Here is a 6,054-nt window from a genome sequence, read left to right as displayed (position 1 = left end):
TGTTTTGTGTCATTTTGTGCAACAAAGGTTGAGATTTTGTGAAAACAAATGAATCGTTTTATAGTTTATCTGCAGGACAGAGTTCCTGTTAGTTTCAGTTGTGATCTTGAACTGCTGATTCTGTTGTAGGCATGGCAGGAAAATCTGATAAGTTTAATGCATTTTCTGTGTGGGAAATCTTGCATCTTTTGAATTGTAAAAATTCAGTAGCACTGCGATGACATTTACAGTAGCAGCCTGCACAAACCGTGTGTGTGTGTGTGTGTGTGTGTGTGTGTGTGTGTGTGTGTGTGTGTGTGTGTTTATCAAACACACCCATCAACTTACGAAGGCGGCTGTTTCCAAGAGTCTTCCTGTTTGTTGTCGTCATGTCTGCTCTCCAGAGAAATCCATCAGTTGATCTCGATAATGACTGAAGGGTGCATGTAAAGTCATGTAAAAGCTCGTATCAAAATAGCTGTCATTCCATCTCTGATTCTAAGTAGTCAATTGCAACTCCAACCTCCGACATTATAAAAAGAGCAGCTGTCGAATGCAAAGGCCTCGCTGACCACAGACGTGACTGTAAAAAACAGCAGCTGTAAACTGCAAAATATAAATTGTACAAAAGCAATTAAAGGGATTGAGGGGGGGGCTTCTTTTTTTCTTTTTTTTTAAATTTAGGTCGTGCAGATTTAACTCGAGGACTGCAGAAACAAATATTAAAGGGAGAAACATTAGCTGACACAAGCACGTGTTAAATGACACCATGCAGGTGAACCGTCCTGCAGTTTAGCTGCTTGGGTTTACTGACCAGAGAAGTCAATGTAGTTATTGTTTGCAGAAATAAAGTTCTTGTTAACTTAAAATGTATGTGCGAGTGAAAGCCTCATCCTATAGTTTTTAATATTTCCCGGAGCTGTTTTCCTTTTTTAAATACTGGTGTTATAGCATTCTGCAGTATACTAATGGAAAAATGTACTGATCTGATAACATAAGTGAATCTGAGTGTAATGATGTCCTTGAGTCTTTCCAATGAATATAATCCATTTAAAAATGTTATCAAAGAACTGTATCTGTCAGAGACACTGTGATGATATCTGCTGTGAGGGTTCAGAGTTGTTTTGTTCTGGGAGTCATTAAGAGTTTTGCTAACTCTGTGCAGCTCCGTGTTTTCCTTACATGCCAGAGCACCTGATAACAATTTGAATCATCTGAGCAAACTCATATCTCTGTCTGCCCCTCTAAGGTCAAACGTGTTTGTGTGAAATGGCTGTGGTAGCAGGCTGTTGTCGGGAAGACATTTATATTAAGTTGCATGTGAAAACCCTGACCTACACACTCGACCACGACTCTAACCTACTTGTTTCTTTCCCACTGAAAATGTTTTCACTCAAACTGGAGAGGAAATCCCTCAGAAAACAGCCAACCTAGTGGTGGAAAGTCAAGAAAAAGTTATTGGAAAAGTAAAGCCGTGAGCCCTGTGTGCTACTAAAGTTTTTTTGTTTTTGTTTTTTAAATGGATTCAAAGCTAAAGCGTGAAATATCCTTTGTGTGTTTCATGTAGTTTTCTGTGTTCATTGGTTGTTTCAAGTGTGATGAAAACTAATTGGAGATCACAGTTAACTCAGATCTAATATTACAACTGCATCAGTGAGTGTCAGCACGGTCCAACGGTTTTCTGCTCACACAGCTGGCTATTAGAGCCGTATGGCAGGCTGATACGGGGCCATTAGAGGTGTGTGCGTGTGTGTGTGCGTGCGTGCGCTCTGGGACAGGGACGCAGGTGCTCCGTGGGCTGATATTACCCAGGATGCTCGAGGTGGGGGCGTGGGGGTTATAGGGGGAAGGAGGCTCTCTGCGGAGCTCGCAAACACACCTGTGATCCCCTGCTAGCACGCTCACGCACTCAAACACACACACTCTGTCCCCTCAGCCCCTGCGCTGGAGCACGTTAATACACACTCTGATAAACAGGCTAATACTCGCAGCGGCAGCACTTTACACACCACTGAACGCAACACACGGTAATCAGTGAAGCCAACACGTGGCGCTGTGTGTGTCTGTGTGTGATGTTTTGGAGGCTTCTGTGGCCTTTGTGCACACTGCCTTGCATGTAAGCAACAAACAGCCTGTAGTGAAACATTCGAGAAAGTTATACGTGCAAATTTTCACATTTTTAATTTAGAGTCCACATTGCAGCACACTAGTTGCATACTGAGGGCTTTTATTTTTTCATCTACTGTGCCCTGCTCCTTTGGGCACCCTGATGACTTCATTTGGTCACAGATTATTAGGCAGAGGACTCACTCGCAGGACTCTGAAGTTTAGAGAGAAGGTGAGGGTTTATTTACAGTGTGGCACCAAGTGAGAATATCTACATATATACAGTGAGACAGATAACACGGGGCTCCAGGGGGTGGAGGGGGGTCCGAGGGGAAGGTCCAAGGCGGGGTACATACGCTCCTCTTGAACTTAATCCACAGCTCACTCTGAATGTCCACTCCAAAATGCTCACGCTCACTCACACACATCCACAGAAATCCAGACGGCAGGGACGGCAATGTACTGTAGCTTTAATCAAGGCTTAAGGCATATAACTGTGGTTAGGCAGCTTATTTATCTAGACACATGGATGAATCAATTTTAGTCTTAAGGGAATCTAGAAGGCCTGTACACAGAAAAACAACATTAGGAGGAAACTCTAGGTGATCACAAGGAATACTTCCAAAGGCTAGGCTACACTGACACTAAATAATGTGACGATCCAGCGAGGAAGCAGCCTCTCTTGCCATCTTAAGTAGTCTGCCAGGATCAGTGTGAATGAGCCGCAGGTGTGTGTTCAGGGAGGGTTCAGAGGCGGGGAATCAAGGTCCAGTTCCGCCCTGGTGGGAGAGGCGAAGACAAAAAACACACACACCACGACCTCTCCAGATCTTGAGAACCATGACACATTTAGTCAACTAAAACGCTCATGTGATTTGTAGCTTGCAATAAGTATTGGTTGTTTAGCACAACCAATACTTATTTGCACATAACCCATAGCACTTATGGTATGGGTTATGGTAGCACTAATTTGCACATAACCCATGAAAAAGTACGATACGTTAGTCTTGAGCCAGCCCTCATTTCTTTATATTTTGCTTAGCAAAATATTGCTAAGCAGTCTTCAGGAATAGTTCTCCAGGTTTCTTGAAGGACATTCAAAGCTCTTCTGTGGATGTTTCTGCCTTTTGTTCTGTTGTCTGTCAACATGATCCCACTATGCTTCAATAATGCTGAGATCCATATCCTAATATCCTACTACCTCCTACAATAGGAGGAAATTTCTTTACTACAAGTATGAGCAGCTTGAATATCCAGACAACAGATGTGGGGTTTATTTGCTGTGAATAAAACCGGAACTTGAAATAATGTCACTGAAAGCACTTTCAGTCAGATTAGGAATTATTGATTGAGTTTTTTTAAACACAATATTACTAATGTATCATACTTGTGATCGAAGTACATCCTGTCTGTCTCATTAGGTGACATTTATGGACAATTATACAATTTACGCGCCCACAAGCACCTGAACAGAAACTGTGTAAATTGTAATTACCATGCTCCTATGACACCTCCTCAATAGCACTAATGCTCGCACCAATTACAACTATTTAACCTTTACCTGAACCTAAAACTGGTTCTAAGATGAAGTTTAAAACCAAGTCCAAGTCTTGAAACAAAGCTTTAAGCAGGTATGATGACATCTAAATCCTCACCAGTTCACACACACACACGGTTACGTAACTTTTCCATTTGTCAAAACAGAATTTTGCTCTTATTCAAATCGTAGAAAATTCCTCCTCAGAAATGTGTCATTAACACAATATGTCTGTAGGGTATTATATATGCTAAGACGCATCCAAGTTATTGCACATTGTCATCAGCTACTCGTGGTAACTAAACATCACAACTTTTGGCCCGTCACACACACACACACACACACACACACAAACACACACACACACACACACAGATGGTGAAAACACCCCTCAAAACACGCAGAGATGAAACGAGTCAGAAAACAACCACATCACATCTCCTTCAAAAACAAACATTTAATTATGGCAGCTCTGCTGCATTAGTGGCCGACCGGCGGGTTTTGATGTGCGCCTCTAAATAGCGTTACATTGAGCCAGTAACATTTTTAACGCCCACAAAAGACATTCAAAGCAAATCACTTCAAGAGGAAAATGAAAGACAATTTAAGACTAATAGGGTTTTAACTTCTAAATGTCTGGAATCTGATCATTTAACGTGCCATTTCAAGTAATAAAAGCTCTTTTGTTTGTTAATACATGTATTTTTTTTTTTTTTTAAAGGAAATATATTTAAAGCTAAATTAGGAAGTTTTCTCTCTACTTTTGGGAGAACTTTAGGAATGGACATCTTATATTTGGATAATTCATTAGTGGATGTGGATTACCATTAACGTTAACCTACTCCTGATCAAGATTTTGTTGAGCTCCAATAAAACCTTCCAGCTCATCTTTACTGTCTGTAGTCAGGTGTTTTCAGTGATGAATGACTAATTCAACAAAATATGCTACTTCAAAAGCTTTCAGTGATGGTTTGCGATCATAAACACTATAATGTTTTACTCTGTATTTAACCCAATGAGTTAGGGTTCAAACTATATCTACCTTTTAGCACACGGAGTCCCACAGGGGAGTGTCCTGGGCCCCCTGCTGCTTGTAGGGGAATACAGTGTGTCATGGTTACCGTGAAAAATCCCATCTTTAAATGTTGATGATTCATTTAGCCACTTAGATTTCGCTCCATGCACATTAATTTAGGTGAAGAGGTTTTTTGGCATTGTTCCAGCTGACATATTAACTTGTGTGATGTGGTTTGAAATGTGACAGATAAAAAGAGATGCACGGTGGGCCTATTAACCTAATTAAAGGCACCCCTAATTCTCCCTTTAAAATAATGTACAGTAACGATAGTTAAAGGTTATTTTACAGTGACAGGTTGGCTATCTCTGCACACTGTTGTTATTTCTTTAAGATACATGTTTGGTTGTGCTGCAGGAAAAAGGGAGTTATGTGTGCAGGAATGGGAGGCGGGTCTTGGTTGTTGTGTGTGACTGTACGGGGCTGAAGTGAGGTGTTGTACGAGAGCACTCTCCCCAGAGTTAACAGCCCGTTTGCCTGTGTTACCGAATAAACGGACAAAATGAGATCAAAACGTCTGGTTCTTGGGAACGTTACAGTACTTTTAGCCCAGTGTTTTAATGGGGGAAAGACACATCTAAAATTAAATACATCTATACAACGTGCAGTACAAACTGAGCGAGCACAATAAAGTTATTTACCTTTTTAATTTACTCCATTGATAGATTACTAATGCTTCTGTAGGCACGGTAAACAGAACATTCACTTATGTACTCTAATTAGGAAACAGACCAATTAATATCATTAAAAAAAAATAACAGAATTTACAGGCTCTAATTTGTGGCACAATTTATTTGCTTGTTCTTATTTTTCATTTGGTGCTTATTATTCACCCAGTAACTGAAGAGGTCTTTAGGCTACTGTACCAGCCAACTGGGAAACTCTGCTGTAGATGTGACTGTGATTTATACGGAGCACCTAAATACTGTTGCAGACCAAGCACACTCACCCCCTCCTACCCAGCCACGCCACTAAACCTATTCAGGAATGTCTCAAGCAACATGACAAAGAACCCAAAGTGTTGACTCTGCCCCCAAACTTCCTAAATCTCCTCCCAAGCAAACATGTAATGTGCCAGAAATGACCTAATCCTCACAACCCACAGGACCCGAATGATCCACTGCCAACATCCTGGTGAAAGACACCATGGGACAGCAACAGAGGTCAAAGGGACCTAGACTATATGAAACAAGTGCCGTGGCTCGTGATCGGCGTATACACCATCATTAATGCCTCTCTGAGCTTTGAGCACACGGTGAAAGTGAGACTCAATCATCTATTAAGGCATTCTGAAGTTATGTAAGGCAACGTTGGCTTAATTTATGCTCTGTAAATAATTATGTCATTGCGCAGTGAT

The sequence above is a fragment of the Maylandia zebra genome, linkage group LG23 (genome assembly GCF_041146795.1).
Source record: "Maylandia zebra isolate NMK-2024a linkage group LG23, Mzebra_GT3a, whole genome shotgun sequence".
Taxonomy (NCBI): domain Eukaryota; kingdom Metazoa; phylum Chordata; class Actinopteri; order Cichliformes; family Cichlidae; genus Maylandia; species Maylandia zebra.
Note: the sequence above shows the minus strand (reverse complement) of the source record.